Source organism: Triticum dicoccoides, chromosome 2B, assembly GCF_002162155.2.
Source record: "Triticum dicoccoides isolate Atlit2015 ecotype Zavitan chromosome 2B, WEW_v2.0, whole genome shotgun sequence".
Lineage (NCBI taxonomy): Eukaryota > Viridiplantae > Streptophyta > Magnoliopsida > Poales > Poaceae > Triticum > Triticum dicoccoides.
The window spans coordinates 291,579,912-291,597,610 of record NC_041383.1 but is presented as its reverse complement, the minus strand read 5'-3'; positions in this window follow the sequence as shown (position 1 = coordinate 291,597,610).

The following is a 17,699-nucleotide window of genomic DNA, read 5'->3' as shown; positions in this document are numbered from 1 at the left end:
GGGGCTAGCGCCGGGGTCGCGGGCTAGCGCCGGCGCCGGAGTCGGGGGCGAGCGCCGGGGCCGGCTCGGGCGCGACGGTGCGACGGGGGAGAGTGGGGATTTTTGGGGGGGAAAAGGCGGGATGAAGCAGGGCGGGTGAGAATTTTGGGTTAAGTGGACATAGCAGTAGCGCATTTGGACAAAACGCGCTGCTACTACCTTCAGTAGCTGTAGCGCTTTATACGAAATTCTCTTCTACTAACTTCAGTATCTGTAGCGGTTTAGGCAAAACGCGCTGCTACTACCTTCGCTACTGCCAGTTTTCCTTTTTCCTTTACTTTATTTTATCGCACTTTTATTTCCCGAGGGCAGAGAACGAAGGGAGGGTGATATGTATTGCATCATTTGACGGTTAAATATGTATGCAAAATAGGAACATATATATTACACATCATGTCACACCCTAGTTAGCTATGCATTAGAGTGTTGCATCATGTTCACTCTTTCATCAGAAACCTGAAATGGGGATGACAGAACCCCCAGTCCCCTCTGAAACCAATTAGGGTTTACTAAAAACTTTTTCAATGAACCTGAAATGCCCTTCTAAAATGCCCATCATTTTTGTCTTGGTTCAGAACCTCTGCCAAAAGTGATGCACATTTTCCTAGGCCATCTTAGGGTTTTTGAATTAAATCATAAATAATTGAATTTGGGCATTTAAAATTATATAAAATATTTAAATGCTCAAATATCTCCAAACTAAAATGTTTCATGTTGGAAATAATCCAACTATGGACCAGGAGTAGTTTGGTGATTTTAGGAGTTGCCTAAGTATTTTATTTAATTCAAGAAAGTTGCAGAAGTATTAAAAAACAGAAAACAGAAAGAAATGGAAAAAACTTACCTGACGCCTGCTCCCGGCCCACCTGCCGGCCCAGCCCAGCGCCGCTCCAGCGAGCTGCTTGCCGGCCAGGCAGGCAGGCAGGTGCCCGATGGCGACCGCAGCGCGCCACGCACCTGCTCGCCGCCTCGCCGCTCCCCTCGCCCGGTGACGTCGTGGATCGGCCTCCCTCGCTCCCCTGAACCCCCCAGACACCCCCTCTCCTCTCCAGCTCCTCTCCCTCGCGCTTCCCCGCCATGACCGACGCCACCATCGCCGTGCCTTCGTCGTAGCCGTGCTCCCCGCCGCCCGTGCGTCCTCTCATCGTGTCCAGGAGCTCCGCCGCTGTCCACTCCATCGAGCAAGCCGAGCCCCGAGCGCTCGCAACGCCCGAGTCCACCGCAACGACCTCGCCCGAACCGCCGTCGCCGGAGATCCCCTTCAACGCCGTCGTCGCTCCGGTCCATCTCCGGCCGCACCAAGGGCTTCGTCGCACTCACTTTGAGCTTAGCCATCTTCCCCCCCTCCTTTTCTTGCTCCCGAGCTGTGTAGCGACCTCCCGGAGCTCAACCGCACCCACCGCCGTGGAGCTCGTCGCCGACGTGCTCCCGGTCACCCTCCGACCACTCCACGGTGTCCATCATGCTCACCGTGTCACGTAGCACCTAGCTAGCTACTCCCCGCGCCTCACCGACCCCTCTAGCGTCAAGTTCGTCTTCGGCCGAACCCCGGTGGCCGCCAAAGTCGTCGCCGGCGCCAACTCCGGCCACCCCGACCCCAACGGACTCCACCAAGAGCTGCGGCTCGACCTCAGCTCCTCTCCGGTGGCCTCCGCGGCTCGTTTGGTTGCCGAAACAGCCAAAACCACTTCCGCCGCCGCATCGGGCTCGCCGGCGGCTAAACGCCGGTGCAGCCGACCCGGGTTTGACCACGGGTGGGCCCTGGTTGACTCCCCTGAGTCAATGACAGGTGGGGCCCAGCCCTGCTAATTAAACAGGTTTAGTTTTAATTAAACTTTAATTAATCTAATCACACTGACACGCGGGACCCACTGTCAGGTTTGACCCGGACGTGTCCCGTTGACCCGCTGACGTCACACTGATGTCAGGCTGACGCAATAATTGATTTTCTGGATTTAATCTAATATAGGAAATTCCAGAATATAGTTTAAACTTCAAAAATTCATAACTTTTATTCTGTAACTCCAAATCAGACAAATTATATATGAAAAATGATCAGAAAAATCCAATCTATCCATCTGTACTATTTTCATGCATGACTAAACAAGTTAACTTGATGTTTAATGCAGAACAAGGAAAAACACTTTAAAGGACCATGTTTGAGTTTGAAATTTGAATCTTTGATTCAAATTGGTTCAAACCCTTCTGGTCTTAGTTGCATTAGCCCAACACACTCATATTGCTATGTTTCATGCATGCATCATATTGTTGCACATTGTTTGGTGATGGTTGTGTATCGGTGTTCTTTGCGGCAGGTTCTGCCTCCGAGGAGTACCGTGATTACCCTAACGAAGAACCGTATTAGTGCATCGAACCATCAGGCAAGCAACCAACCATTTGATCATATCGATACAATCCCATGTTCTCGCTCCTGCTCTCTTTTACTGCATTAAGACAACGCGTTTCAAACTGCTGTGTGCTACGGTAGTTGAACCCATTTCCTCTGCATGACCTGTCATTGCCACAGTAACTAGATGAAACCCACTAGCATGTGTAGGAGTTGATTGAGCCATATGTATGTGTTGTTCCTACCTTGCTATGCCTGCTATGCTTAGAGTCGTGTCAGGTCTGGTTCATCTGGGTGATGGGCTAGAGTGAAATGATTATGTCGGTAATGAGAGTGGTGTGGTGAACACGATTTGGTAAAGGTATCGATGAGAGGCCATGTAGGAGTACATGGTGGGTTGTTTCATTGAAGCCGACCTTAAGCACTGAGATCTGTATGTGTGATTTAAGATATAGCTACTACCATGCATTGGGCCCTGAAATATGACCCTGCTCGGCTTCTTATTCACCCTAGCTCTCTGTCCAGGAGTTGCAAGTAGTTTCTGGTGTTTGTAGCCTACTGGAGGCCGTGGACAGCACTGACCGTAGGGGTGGGCTGTGATGCGGTAGGTACGTGGCCGGGTGTACCGAATACCCGTTAGGTATCTCGGGAACCCTGTTCACATCGTTCGGGGCCGTATGGGAAACCTCGGCCGGACTCCCTGCGGATGGAACCTGGATAGGCAATAAACCTGGACTAGAGGCTTAGCTGTTTAGGTAGGTCGTGGTCTACACCCACGTCGGCTTTCGCTTGAAGTCTGCCGAGCACATGTCGTGTGCAGACGCTAAGTGGTGGAAACATGTATGAAGAAGTACACCCCTGCAGGGTCATCATGATCTATTCGAATAGCCGCGTCCGCGGTAAAGGACTACTTGGTTGCCTATACAGTTCATAGACAAGTAAATGGAAACTACTAAAAGCCTCAAGATAAGTGTGAGTGCCGAGGATGGCTCTTCCGTAGGAAGACGGAGGTGGATCCTCGGTAGTGTATTGAAGTGGTGAGTAGTGGACTCGTGTGCGCAAAACCATTTCAAGTTGGAGTCTCGTAGGTTAGCCTAGCCAAGAGTCAAAGCTGGCTTGCTGCAACAACTCCACCAACCCTTCTTAATGATATGCATGTATGTAGGATCTGATGTAAGTCTTGCTGAGTACCTTTGTACTCATGTTGCTATAATTTACATTTTTACAGAAGACGCTGCAACCCCTTCTGATGGGTTCTACGTAGACGTTGACATCAATGAGTAGGCTAAGACCCAGGTGGTGATCCTGAGCTTGTGAAGGACCACGTAGTATAGCTAGGCTTTCCAAGCCTCTTTTATTTTTTCTAGTTGTATGTACTCAGACAAGTTACTTCCGCTGCTGGCTTGTATGACTGTATGACTTGAATGCTGGGTCGTGTGACCCGTACCTGTGTGTATGATTATGTATGGCTGCCTGAGCCTTAAATAAAGTACTTGTGTCATAGAGTCATGTTGTGATGCCTTGTTGTATTTGCACATATCGAGCATATTGTGTGTATGATTGAAATGCTTGGTATGTGTGGGATCTGACTATCTAGTTGTTAATCCTTAGTAGCCTCTCTTACCGGGAAATGTCTCCTGGTGTTACCGCTGAGCCATGGTAGCTTGCTACTGCTCTGGAACACTTAGGCTGGCCGGCATGTGTCCTTCTTCGTTCCTGTGTCTGTCCCTTCGGGGAAATGTCACGCATTGAGTACCGGAGTCCTGTTAGCCCGCTACAGCCCGGTTTACCGGAGTCCTGCTAGCCCAGTGCTACAGCCCGGACCCACTTGCTGATGACCGACACGTTCGTTGCTGGGTCATGGATGCCTGTCCCTGTAAGCCTGTGCCACTTTGGGTTTACGACTAGTCATGTCAGCCCGGGCTCTTTATCATATGGATGCTAGCGACACTATCATATACGTGAGCCAAAAGGCGCAAACGGTCCCGGGCAAAGGTAAGGCGACACCCATGGGGAGACCGTGCGTGAGGCCGCAAAGTGATATGAGGTGTTACAAGCTAGATCGATGTGACATCGAGTCGGGGTCCTGACAGCGTTGGCATCAGAGCCGGACTGCCTGTAGGTTCTCCAAGCCAAACTGGTCGATCTTGAGTGTAGAAATTCTTTAGTTATATGTAGGGGAATTGTTTGTGGGTGGAACGTAAGGCTCTTTTTACTCCTTTATCTTATGACATTCTGATCTGAGTCAGTCTATTCTTCCACCGGGGGTTAAGGAATTAGGATCTATTCTCTCTATCAGGTTCACGTGTTACTAATCAGTAGTACCTTATAGGTTTGATGGATACAAGCCTAGTTCAGTTCTACTACCACATTATGTTGCTAGGATGGACTCAGAACTTGATATGATGATGTTGAGTGTGTATGAAATCCTTTGTCAAATGTCTCAAAATCCTTCTTGAGCATTTACAGCTGTTATGCTGCCGAAATTTTGCTAGAAATTCTAATGCCTTTGCATTATGATTGTGTTTTCAGATGGCCAATCGCGACCTCAATCAAGTGGTTCGCCTGACTCGATGCCTAGATGTACCCGGCCATACTGCCATGTTGGTCAGGGTAATGACTGAGGCTGGATACCGTTGGTATCCCGAGTACATGGTCGAAGAGCAATTCCGAGACTTTAATCAAAGCCAGTATCTCTGCACTGTCAGGATATTTCCATCTTATCCTGGATCCACCGAGCCCCTTCACTGCTCCTATGGACTCGGGGTTACTATTGAGATGGCTGTGCAGGACGCCGCCTACTCTATGATGACCATCATGCGAGTCAGGTCTGGCCTATTTCGGGATTCTGATTTCCGGTATATGCCAGGATCACTTCCGGGAGCACAAGGGTATCTCCAGGCTATCTATGCTGACCCCACTCAGGAGGATTCACGGACTCGCACTACTGCTGAGATGCTCGAGGATAAGGACCATGAAAATCGGGCCTTGAGGTTAGAGCTCTTCAATACCCGTGCTGACCATTGGGCCACATTGACTCGGTTTGCACCAGTGGTGCAAGCTGGATATTCGGATATGCGCAATCTCTATCCTGTGAGATCTGCTCTGCCAGACGTGATGGGTTGGCGTGATGTAGGAGGCATCACCCCACCTCGCGGTCCCCGCAGGCCACCGTCTGTTGGTCCAAGACCTCATCCTAGCCCCTATGGTCCACAAGCTCCGCGAGATCGTCTGTTTCCGGATGATCATGTTGAGCTTCCAGGCTATGGAGGTGACTTCTACGAGGACTACTACGGATCGGTCTGAGTTAGTGGTAGTATCACTAGTTCGTGTTAGTTGTGTCGTCTATCGTCCTGCGTGACTTGTGGGATATGACCTGGTTTGTACCGCCTTCCGGAGGTGTAGAAAAATAATGTATAGGACCTTGGAATGCCTCCGATGAGATGTAATTCTCTTTTCACCATAATAGTACCCTATTTGGTCTTGTACTAAACCCTGTATGGTGTGTATGACGATGGAATAAAGAAGTAGTTTCTGTATCTATCATGTCATACGGATGATCATCTTGCATTCCGAGTTATTGCTTACATTCTGTATCCTATGTCGGAATTTTATCATTCTGACTAAATCATTGTCTTGTTTACCTAGGATGGTCAACACGCGCACTAACCCTGCTCCTCAAGAGCAGGCCGAAGGCAGTGAAGTCAGGAATGCAAATCTGCCTCATCCTCCTTCCCTAGCCGAGGTTATGATGGAAGCCGAAAGAAACAAGCGGGAGACCAACCGTTTGTTGGAGCGTATTGAACAGAACACAGCACACCATCAGAGGACTAACGTGGTGTCACTCAGTGATTTCATCAAGTTACATCCACCCACGTTCCACCACTCCGTCAAGCCTCTCGACGCTGATGACTGGCTTCGCAGTATTTCTCACAAACTGCGTTCCGCGCTGGTAGCTGAGGCTGACAAGGTCACCTTTGCTGCATATCATCTTGAAGGCCCCGCCAGTCTATGGTGGGAGAATTATGGAGCTATGCGCCCAGCGGGCCATGTCACTACTTGGGCTGAATTCAGCGAGGCTTTCCGTGAACATCACATTCCGGAGGGTCTCATGGACCGTAAACGTGAGGAATTTTGCAGTTTCACTCAGGGCCGACTCTCTGTGGATGCTTACAACAGGGAGTTCGGTAACCTTGCACGATATGCAACTGAGGAAGTTTCTACTGATGCCAAGAAGCAAGCAAGGTTCCGTAAGGGACTTAGTCCTGAGCTTCGCCGCGACCTCCGTCTGCATGAGTGCACATCTTTTCAGAAGCTTGTTAACAAGGCCATCAGTGCTGAGACTGGTCAGACTGATTATGACGCAACACGCAAGCATGGCCGTGACATGGGTTCCTCATCCGGTGCTGGTCCTCAGAAGCGCCGCGTGTGGGTGCCCAACACTGCCCTGCCACCTAGGTTCACACCGAGGCCATCCTTCCAGGCGCCTCGCCCCGTTCAACAGTCTGCACCAGCCAAGCCCTATGGGGGTCCAACCAACAATGCTCCTCCACGTACCAGTTTCGTGACTTGTTTCCAGTGTGGGGAATCTGGCCACTATATGCGTGAGTGTCCCCAAACCAACCCCAACCAATCTGCTAAAGCTGTTGGCCATGGCAAGCCGACAGGGAAAGTGTTCCACGCCAAGCCGGCCACCGTTACACGTGGCCATGTCAACTGTATCTCTGCCGAAGAAGCTCAAGAGGATCCCAACGTTGTTCTCGGTACGCTCCTTGTTAATTGCCACCCGGCATCTGTTCTTTTCGATACATGAGCCTCTCATTCATTTATATCCGAGAACTATGCTCGTTTGCATAACACCGCATTCTGTGACATGCCATCCACTATGGAAATTTCTACTCCCGGTTCTAGATGGCAAACCTCCAGGGTAAGTTATGGAAATGAAATCCAAGTCGACAGACTTGTTTTCCTTGCATCTTTGATAGCTCTCAAATTTTCAGATATTAATATCATTTTGGGTATGGACTGGATGTCAGCTCATCATGCCAAAATCGATTGCTTCTCTAGGACTGTTCAACTCACTCATCCTTCGGGCAAGATAGTCAATGTCTTGACCCGGTTAGCCGAGCGACAATTATATTCTCTTAACGCCAGCCCTTTGTCAGACCTTGAGGACGTTCCGGTAGTCTGTGACTTCCCGGATGTCTTCCCAGAGGAATTGCCAGGTGTTCCACCTGACAGGGATGTTGAGTTCGTAATAGACCTCATTCCAGGAACCGTTCCGATTGCTAGGAGACCTTATAAGATGGCACCCCTAGAACTAGCCGAGCTTAAGAAACAACTCGATGAGTCCTTGAAAAAGGGTTTCATCCGACCTAGTTCATCTCCGTGGGCTTGCCCCGTCCTCTTCGTCAAGAAGAAGGATGGTACGGACCGGATGGTTGTAGATTATCGACCTGTCAATTTGGTCACAATCAAGAACAAATATCCGCTCCCCAGGATCAACGACCTGTATGATCAGCTCGCTGGATCCTCAATCTTCTCCAAAATGGATTTGAGGTTGGGCTACCATCAAATCAAAATCAGAAACGGGGACATCCCTAAAACGGCCTTTGTTACTCGTTATGGCCAATACGAGTACACCGTTATGTCCTTCGGATTAACCAACGATCCAGCCACCTTTTCTCGGTTAATGAACTCAATCTTCATGGAGTATTTGGATAAATTCGTCGTGGTTTACCTCGATGATATACTCATCTACTCCAAGAACGAGGAAGAACATGCCGAACATCTAAGGCTAGTGTTGAAGAAACTTCGAGAGCATCGCCTTTATGCCAAGTTTTCTAAATGTGAATTTTGGTTGTCAGAAGTGACCTATCTGGGTCATGTAATATCTGGTAAAGGTATTGCTGTTAACCCTGAGCGAGTTCAAGCCGTCCTTAATTGGACTCCACCTGAATCGGTCAAGCAAGTTCGAAGTTTTCTGGGCTTAGCGAGCTATTGTCGTCGCTTTGTCGAGAACTTCTCCAAAGTTGCTAAACCTCTAACCGAACTCCTCAAGAAAGATAAAAAGTTCGAATGGACTCCACAATGTGAGCACAGCTTTCAGGAACTGAAAAGACGCCTGACTTCTGCTCCTGTACTGGTACCACCAGACTTCTCTAAGGACTTTGTTATCTACTGCGACGCCTCGTGACAAGGACTAGGTTGCATTCTCATGCAAGATCGACACGTAATTGCTTACGCCTCACGGCAATTGCACCCACATGAGGAGAATTATCCTACTCATGATCTAGAGCTTGCAGCCGTAGTCTATGCACTTAAAACCTGGCGACATTACCTCCTTGGTAATCGCTGCGAAATATTCACTGATCACCAAAGTCTGAAGTACATCTTCACCCAACCGGATTTGAAACTCAGGCAAAGACGTTGGGTCGAGTTGATCACAGATTTCGACTTAGGAATAACTTACACCCCAGGGAAAGCCAACGTCATGGCTGATGCGCTAAGTCGCAAATCTTATTGTAACAACCTGATGTTGCGACAAAGTCAACCGCTTCTCCATGAGGAATTTCGGAAGCTTAACCTTCACATTGTTCCTCAAGGATTTCTTTCCACCTTGGTAGCGAAACCTACCCTTACGGATCAAATCATCGCTGCCCAAAAGCGAGATAAGGGAATATCTAAAATCAAAGAGAACATTGCTAGCGGAGGTGCTAGTTGTTTCTCCACAAATGATCATGGTGTTGTGTACTTTGAGAACCGTCTAGTGGTTCCCAAGAACCAGCATCTACGGCAGTTAATCCTTAAGGAGGCTCATGAATCCCCTCTCACCATTCATCCCGGTAGTACCAAGATGTATCAGGACCTACGCCAGAGGTTCTGGTGGACTAGGATGAAAAGAGAAATTGCTCAGTATATTGCTAATTGCGACGTCTGTCGTCGTGTAAAAGCAGAGCATCAACGGCCTGCTGGCACCCTCCAACCCCTAGCTATTCCTGAATGGAAATGGGATAAAATTGGTATGGATTTCATTACCGGTTTTCCCAGGACCAAGAGAGGGAATAATGCTATCTTCGTCGTTGTCGATCGTCTTTCCAAAGTAGCCCATTTCTTACCTGTTCGTGAGAGTATAACCGCTAGTCAATTGGCAGACTTATACATCTCCCGGATAGTGTCTCTCCATGGTGTTCCTTTGGAAATTAACTCGGATCGAGGAAGTCTTTTCACCTCTCGATTTTGGGAAAGTTTCCAAAATGCTATGGGAACCCGTCTCTCCTTTAGCACCGCTTTCCACCCTCAGTCGAGTGGTCAAGTGGAACGCGTCAACCAGATTCTAGAAGACATGCTTCGAGCCTCTGTTATCTCTTTCGGAATGGAGTGGGAGAAATGCCTTCCAATTGCCGAATTCGCTTACAACAACAGCTATCAATCTAGCTTGGGTAAAGCCCCTTTTGAAGTTCTCTATGGACGACGGTGTCGAACACCCCTTAACTGGTCAGAGACCAGGGAAAGACAATTCTTTGGCCCGGATATGATTCAGGAAGCAGAAGAGCAAGTTCACATCGTTCGTGAAAAGTTGAAGACGGCCCAATCTCGTCAAAAGAGTCAATATGACCGAAAACATAAGGCTATGACTTTCGAGGTTGACGAGAAGGCTTACCTTCGGGTTACCCCTCTAAAGGGAACCCATCGTTTCGGTATCAAAGGCAAATTGGCTCCTCGTTACATTGGACCTTTTCGCATTCTCGCTAAACGAGGAGAAGTTGCCTACCAGTTGGAACTACCTCCGCATCTCTCCAGAGTCCACGATGTCTTCCACGTTTCTCAACTCAGGCGTTGCTTCTCGGATCCTATCCGTGGAGTGGGCCACGAAACGCTTGATCTCCAAGATAATCTCACATATCGAGAATACCCCATTCGTATCCTCGATCAGGCCGAGCGTACCACTCGACGTCATAATATCAAGTTTCTCAAAGTTCAATGGTCGCACCATTCTGAGGATGAAGCAACTTGGGAAAGGGAGGATCGTCTTCGACTTGAGTATCCCGCCCTCTTCCCGGAGGAACCCAAATCTCGGGACGAGATTCTTTTGAGTGGGGGTGAGTTGTCACACCCTAGTTAGCTATGCATTAGAGTGTTGCATCATGTTCGCTCTTTCATCAGAAACCTGAAATGGGGATGACAGAACCCCCAGTCCCCTCTGAAACCAATTAGGGTTTACTAAACACTTTTTCAATGAACCTGAAATGCCCTTCTAAAATGCCCATCATTTTTGTCTTGGTTCAGAACCTCTGCCAAAAGTGATGCACATTTTCCTAGGCCATCTTAGGGTTTTTGAATTAAATCATAAATAATTGAATTTGGGCATTTAAAATTATATAAAATATTTAAATGCTCAAATATCTCCAAACTAAAATGTTTCATGTTGGAAATAATCCAACTATGGACCAGGAGTAGTTTGGTGATTTTAGGAGTTGCCTAAGTATTTTATTTAATTCAAGAAAGTTGCAGAAGTATTAAAAAACAGAAAACAGAAAGAAATGGAAAAAACTTACCTGACGCCTGCTCCCGGCCCACCTGCCGGCCCAGCCCAGCGCCGCTCCAGCGAGCTGCTTGCCGGCCAGGCAGGCAGGCAGGTGCCCGACGGCGACCGCAGCGCGCGCCACGCACCTGCTCGCCGCCTCGCTGCTCCCCTCGCCCGGTGACGTCGTGGATCGGCCTCCCTCGCTCCCCCGAACCCCCCAGACACCCCCTCTCCTCTCCAGCTCCTCTCCCTCGCGCTTCCCCGCCATGACCGACGCCACCATCGCCGTGCCTTCGTCGTAGCCGTGCTCCCCGCCGCCCGTGCGTCCCCTCATCGTGTCCAGGAGCTCCGCCGCTGTCCACTCCATCGAGCAAGCCGAGCCCCGAGCGCTCGCAACGCCCAAGTCCACCGCAACGACCTCGCCCGAACCGCCGTCGCCGGAGATCCCCTTCAACGCCGTCGTCGCTCCGGTCCATCTCCGGCCGCACCAAGGGCTTCGTCGCACTCACTGTGAGCTTAGCCATCTTCCCCCCTCCTTTTCTTGCTCCCGAGCTGTGTAGCAACCTCCCGGAGCTCAACCGCACCCACCGCCGTGGAGCTCGTCGCCGACGTGCTCCCGGTCACCCTCCGACCACTCCATGGTGTCCATCATGCTCACCGTGTCACGTAGCACCTAGCTAGCTACTCCCCGCGCCTCACCGACCCCTCTAGCGTCAATTTCGTCTTCGGCCGAACCCCGGTGGCCGCCAAAGTCGTCGCCGGCGCCAACTCCGGCCACCCCGACCCCAACGGACTCCACCAAGAGCTGCGGCTCGACCTCAGCTCCTCTCCGGTGGCCTCCGCGGCTCGTTTGGTTGCCGAAACAGCCAAAACCACTTCCGCCGCCACGTCGGGCTCGCCGGCGGCTAAACGCCGGTGCAGCCGACCCGGGTTTGACCACGGGTGGGCCCTGGTTGACTCCCCTGAGTCAATGACAGGTGGGGCCCAGCCCTGCTAATTAAACAGGTTTAGTTTTAATTAAACTTTAATTAATCTAATCACACTGACACGCGGGACCCACTGTCAGGTTTGACCCGGACGTGTCCCGTTGACCTGCTGACGTCACACTGACGTCAGGCTGACGCAATAATTGATTTTCTGGATTTAATCTAATATAGGAAATTCCAGAATATAGTTTAAACTTCAAAAATTCATAACTTTTATTCTGTAACTCCAAATCAGACAAATTATATATGAAAAATGATCAGAAAAATCCAATCTATCCATCTGTACTATTTTCATGCATGACTAAACAAGTTAACTTGATGTTTAATGCAGAACAAGGAAAAACACTTTAAAGGACCATGTTTGAGTTTGAAATTTGAATCTTTGATTCAAATTGGTTCAAACCCTTCTGGTCTTAGTTGAATTAGCCCAACACACTCATATTGCTATGTTTCATGCATGCATCATATTGTTGCACATTGTTTGGTGATGGTTGTGTATCAGTGTTCTTTGCGGCAGGTTCTGCCTCCAAGGAGTACCGTGATTACCCTAACGAAGAACCGTATCAGTGCATCGAACCATCAGGCAAGCAACCAACCATTTGATCATATCGATACAATCCCATGTTCTCGCTCCTGCTCTCTTTTACTGCATTAAGACAACGCGTTTCAAACTGCTGTGTGCTACGGTAGTTGAACCCATTTCCTCTGCATGACCTGTCATTGCCACAGTAACTAGATGAAACCCACTAGCATGTGTAGGAGTTGATTGAGCCATATGTATGTGTTGTTCCTACCTTGCTATGCCTGCTATGCTTAGAGTCGTGTCAGGTCTGGTTCATCTGGGTGATGGGCTAGAGTGAAATGATTATGTCGGTAATGAGAGTGGTGTGGTGAACACGATTTGGTAAAGGTATCGATGAGAGGCCATGTAGGAGTACATGGTGGGTTGTTTCATTGAAGCCGACCTTAAGCACTGAGATCTGTATGTGTGATTTAAGATATAGCTACTACCATGCATTGGGCCCTGAAATATGACCCCGCTCGGCTTCTTATTCACCCTAGCTCTCTGTCCAGGAGTTGCAAGTAGTTTCTGGTGTTTGTAGCCTACTGGAGGCCGTGGACAGCGCTGACCGTAGGGGTGGGCTGTGATGCGGTAGGTACGTGGCCGGGTGTACCGAATACCCGTTAGGTATCTCGGGAACCCTGTTCACATCGTTCGGGGCCGTATGGGAAACCTCAGCCGGACTCCCTGCGGATGGAACCTGGATAGGCGATAAACCTGGACTAGAGGCTTAGCTGTTTAGGTAGGTCGTGGTCTACACCCACGTCGGCTTTCGCTTGAAGTCTGCCGAGCACATGTCGTGTGCAGACGCTAAGTGGTGGAAACATGTATGAAGAAGTACACCCCTGCAGGGTCATCATGATCTATTCGAATAGCCGCGTCCGCGGTAAAGGACTACTTGGTTGCCTATACAGTTCATAGACAAGTAAATGGAAACTACTAAAAGCCTCAAGATAAGTGTGAGTGCCGAGGATGGCTCTTCCGTAGGAAGACGGAGGTGGATCCCCGGTAGTGTATTGAAGTGGTGAGTAGTGGACTCGTGTGCGCAAAACCATTTCAAGTTGGAGTCTCGTAGGTTAGCCTAGCCAAGAGTCAAAGCTGGCTTGCTGCAACAACTCCACCAACCCTTCTTGATGATATGCATGTATGTAGGATCTGATGTAAGTCTTGCTGAGTACCTTTGTACTCATGTTGCTATAATTTACATTTTTACAGAAGACGCTGCAACCCCTTATGATGGGTTCTACGTAGACGTTGACATCAATGAGTAGGCTAAGACCCAGGTGGTGATCCTGAGCTTGTGAAGGACCACGTAGTATAGCTAGGCTTTCCAAGCCTCTTTTATTTTTTCTAGTTGTCTGTACTCAGACAAGTTACTTCCGCTGCTGGCTTGTATGACTGTATGACTTGAATGCTGGGTCGTGTGACCCGTACCTGTGTGTATGATTATGTATGGCTCCCTGAGCCTTAAATAAAGTACTTGTGTCATAGAGTCATGTTGTGATGCCTTGTTGTATTTGCACATATCGAGCATATTGTGTGTATGATTGAAATGCTTGGTATGTGTGGGATCTGACTATCTAGTTGTTTATCCTTAGTAGCCTCTCTCATCGGGAAATGTCTCCTGGTGTTACCACTGAGCCATGGTAGCTTGCTACTGCTCTGGAACACTTAGGCTGGCCGGCATGTGTCCTTCTTCGTTCCTGTGTCTGTCCCTTCGGGGAAATGTCACGCATTGAGTACCGGAGTCCTGTTAGCCCGCTACAGCCCGGTTTACCGGAGTCCTGCTAGCCCAGTGCTACAGCCCGGACCCACTTGCTGATGACCGACACGTTCGTTGCTGGGTCATGGATGCCTGTCCCTGTAAGCCTGTGCCACTTTGGGTTTACGACTAGTCATGTCAGCCCGGGCTCTTTATCATATGGATGCTAGCGACACTATCATATACGTGAGCCAAAAGGCGCAAACGGTCCCGGGCAAAGGTAAGGCGACACCCGTGGGGATACCGTGCGTGAGGCCGCAAAGTGATATGAGGTGTTACAAGCTAGATTGATGTGACATCGAGTCGGGGTCCTGACACATCATTGGACCCATGCATAATAATGGCTAAGTGTGTATACAAAATAGGAACATATATATATATTACATAATTTGACCGATAACATAAGTTTCCTCAGTGCTGATGTTTTCATTTTTGAGTCAGCTTCTTTCCCTTCTTGTTCATCGAAGAATAATTGAGCCCCTCATTGTGACTTTACCTTTTCCATGGAGTACGATTTTTCTTAGGTAATGTAGTATTGATTCTTCTTTTGACGTATACTTCATCATCATCGTCATCTTCCCTCATTGGGTTGCCGTACTGATCATAGTCTTCCTCGTTGGTGACTCCATTCATTCCAATGATGTTCCTTTTGCCTCTCCTCATGACAACACGACTGGGATTGCGCGGGTCAGTTATGAAGAAGCATTGTGTCACGTGCTTAGCGTGTACCCATGGCTAATTTTTTGCGATAGCGTTCACGGTAGCACTCTTGGCGTTGGGTATAGTCATGGTAGTGAAAATCCGGCTTTCTCTTTCGACATTCTTAGCCCATCTGACACGAAACACCGTCGTATTGTGCAGTCCAGAGTAGTCAAGCTCCCAGATCTCCTCGACCCTTCCATAAAACAATTCATAGAGCCACACTCCGGTAAGGCACTTAAAGAAGGCATTGATCTCAACCTGACTTAAGGTGAAGCAAGAAGGGGGGCAATAATCCTCTTTCTTTATTTTCTTGCCCTTCTTCTCCCGTGCCTCTGTCTCCGTCTCTGTCTCGTCCGACATTTTACGGGGCGGCATGTGCAGATCTTCCCTAATTTTCAAATCTTGCAAGTCTTTTCTTGCCTTCGGCCCATCCTTGGTCTTATCCGGCATGTTCGTCAGTCTTGCGAGCAAGCTCTCAAGGAAATTCTTACAAATATGCATTTGATCAAGGCAATGAGGTGTATCGAGTTTGTGCCAGTACTCCAAGTCCCAGAACACATACCTCGTCTTCCATACCTTCAGCAGCGGCTCCGGCGCCTTTCTCATCGTCTTTCCCGGCGTGGGGCACTCCTTCCAGGTTTTCAAGAGCTCATCGATTTCGGCACCGCTCCGCTTACGTGGAGGTCCTCGATGCTCAACATGACCATTGAATAGATCTCCACGGTTTCTCCACGAGTCGTCCTGGTCAAGCCATCTTCGATGCCCCATGTACACGATTTTCCCAGACCCGCCATCTTTCCTTGACATTAGCTGCTGAGACGTCGTATCATCCATGCACCGCGTGCATCCACAATATCCATGGCACACCTGGCCTGCCACATATCCATAACCGAGATAGTCCTACACTGTCGTGATCAGCGCGGCTCTCATGTTGAAATACTCACCTTTGCTGGCGTCCCATGTCTTGGCCGGTGTTTTCCATAACGTGTATAACTCCTTCTGAAGTAGTCCCAGATACAAATTAATATTATTTCCTGGTTGTTCCGGCCCTTGAATAAGCATGCTCATGTGAATGTACTTCGATTTCATGCACAACCAGGGGGGAGGTTGTACATCCATACAAACATGGGCCATGTTCTATGGTTGGTGTTCTGGTTGCCAAATGGATTCATGCCATCGGTACACGCGCCGAGCACGATGTTCCTTGCATCACATTCAAAATACCGATAGAAGCTGTTCAACGCTCTCCATTGGCTTCCATCCTTCACGTGTCTCAGCTTCGGATCATCTCCATCATCGGGCTTCTTCCTCTCCCGTGCCAGCGCATTAGCTTTGCTTCCTTGGGATCTACAAAATACCTCTGCAGATGGGGAGTGATCGGTAAGTACCATACAACTTTCTGGGGACATTTCTTCCCGGCCTTCTTGTATCGAGAAGCATTGCACACCGGACAACTTGTTTTTTCCGCGTGCTCCTTCCGATAAATTATGCAATCGTTGATGCATGCATGGTATCTAACGTGTGGCAGATCAAGAGGGCACACGATCTTCTTGGCCTCATCAACACTAGTAGGACATAGATTACCCGCGGGAAGAACATCCTTTAGGTACTTGAGATGCTCATCGAGGCTAGTGTCGGTCCATTTGTTTTTAGCCTTCGTCTTCAGGAGTTGGAGCGTGAAACTCAAGCGGGTCACCTCAGGATTGCAACCATCATACAATGGAGTGTTCGATTCTACCACTAGTTGCTCCAGCTTAGCCTCCTCTCTAGAAGCAGCTGTCTCAGTACTCGTCTCCTTGCGAAGCAATGCTTGAACATGAGGGTCCCGCACAATTGAACTTAGTACCGATGAACTCTGCTGCGTGGAGTCCATGTCGTTCTCTCCGCCGCCATGTCCGGCCCCTTCTCCTCCACCATGTCCGGCCCCTTCTCCGCCGCCATGTCCGACCTCTTCCCCGCCGCCATTATCGATCATCTCTTCGTCTTGCTCCGTGTCATCATTGCCTGCCCCGTCGGCATCCTCAACATCGTCATCCTCATCTTCAATTATCCACCGCCTATAGCCATCCATGAAATCAGTCATGAGCAGGTGGGCTTCGACACGACCATCGTCATGGGGGTCGAGCCAAACTATTCCTTTGCATTTTCGACATGGACATAAAACCTATGTCCGGTTATTTTCTTTCATGTCCTGCACCGCCGACCGCAACCACCTGTCCACCATCGTTCCACTGACCATCGTCAACTCTGCACGGTAATAATAAACAAATTGATTATAAAAATGCATGCATGCATCAAAGTCATAAAAAAATTTGGCATGACCTTCCCTAAAAATAGAACATATATGGATCTAGAGTTTGCCCGGAATTCGGCGACACGGAAATAAATCGACATTTCGGCAAAACATAGGCAACTCAAAAGCACAATTTGGCGTGCCACACACACAATTTCCACAAACATATCACACACACATAAACATATTTTCATTTTGCAAAAGCATGAAATTTTCATCACCTCTATCTCGATCGAGATCGAGCACACGGTGGAGATGATGTTGTAGGGAGATCAAAAGTGCATAAAGCTCTTCTTGACAAAGATAGATCTAGTTAGGGGGCAAATAGGTCACTTAACTAAGTGCTACATCTACCTAGCTAGCTAATTTGGGAGGAGACAACTTCAACTATGGAGGGGAAAGGAAAAAGAGAAAGGTGATGCATTAATGGAGGTGGTGTAGTTAGGTAGGAGTAATGAAGAGAGAGAAAGGTGGATAGAAG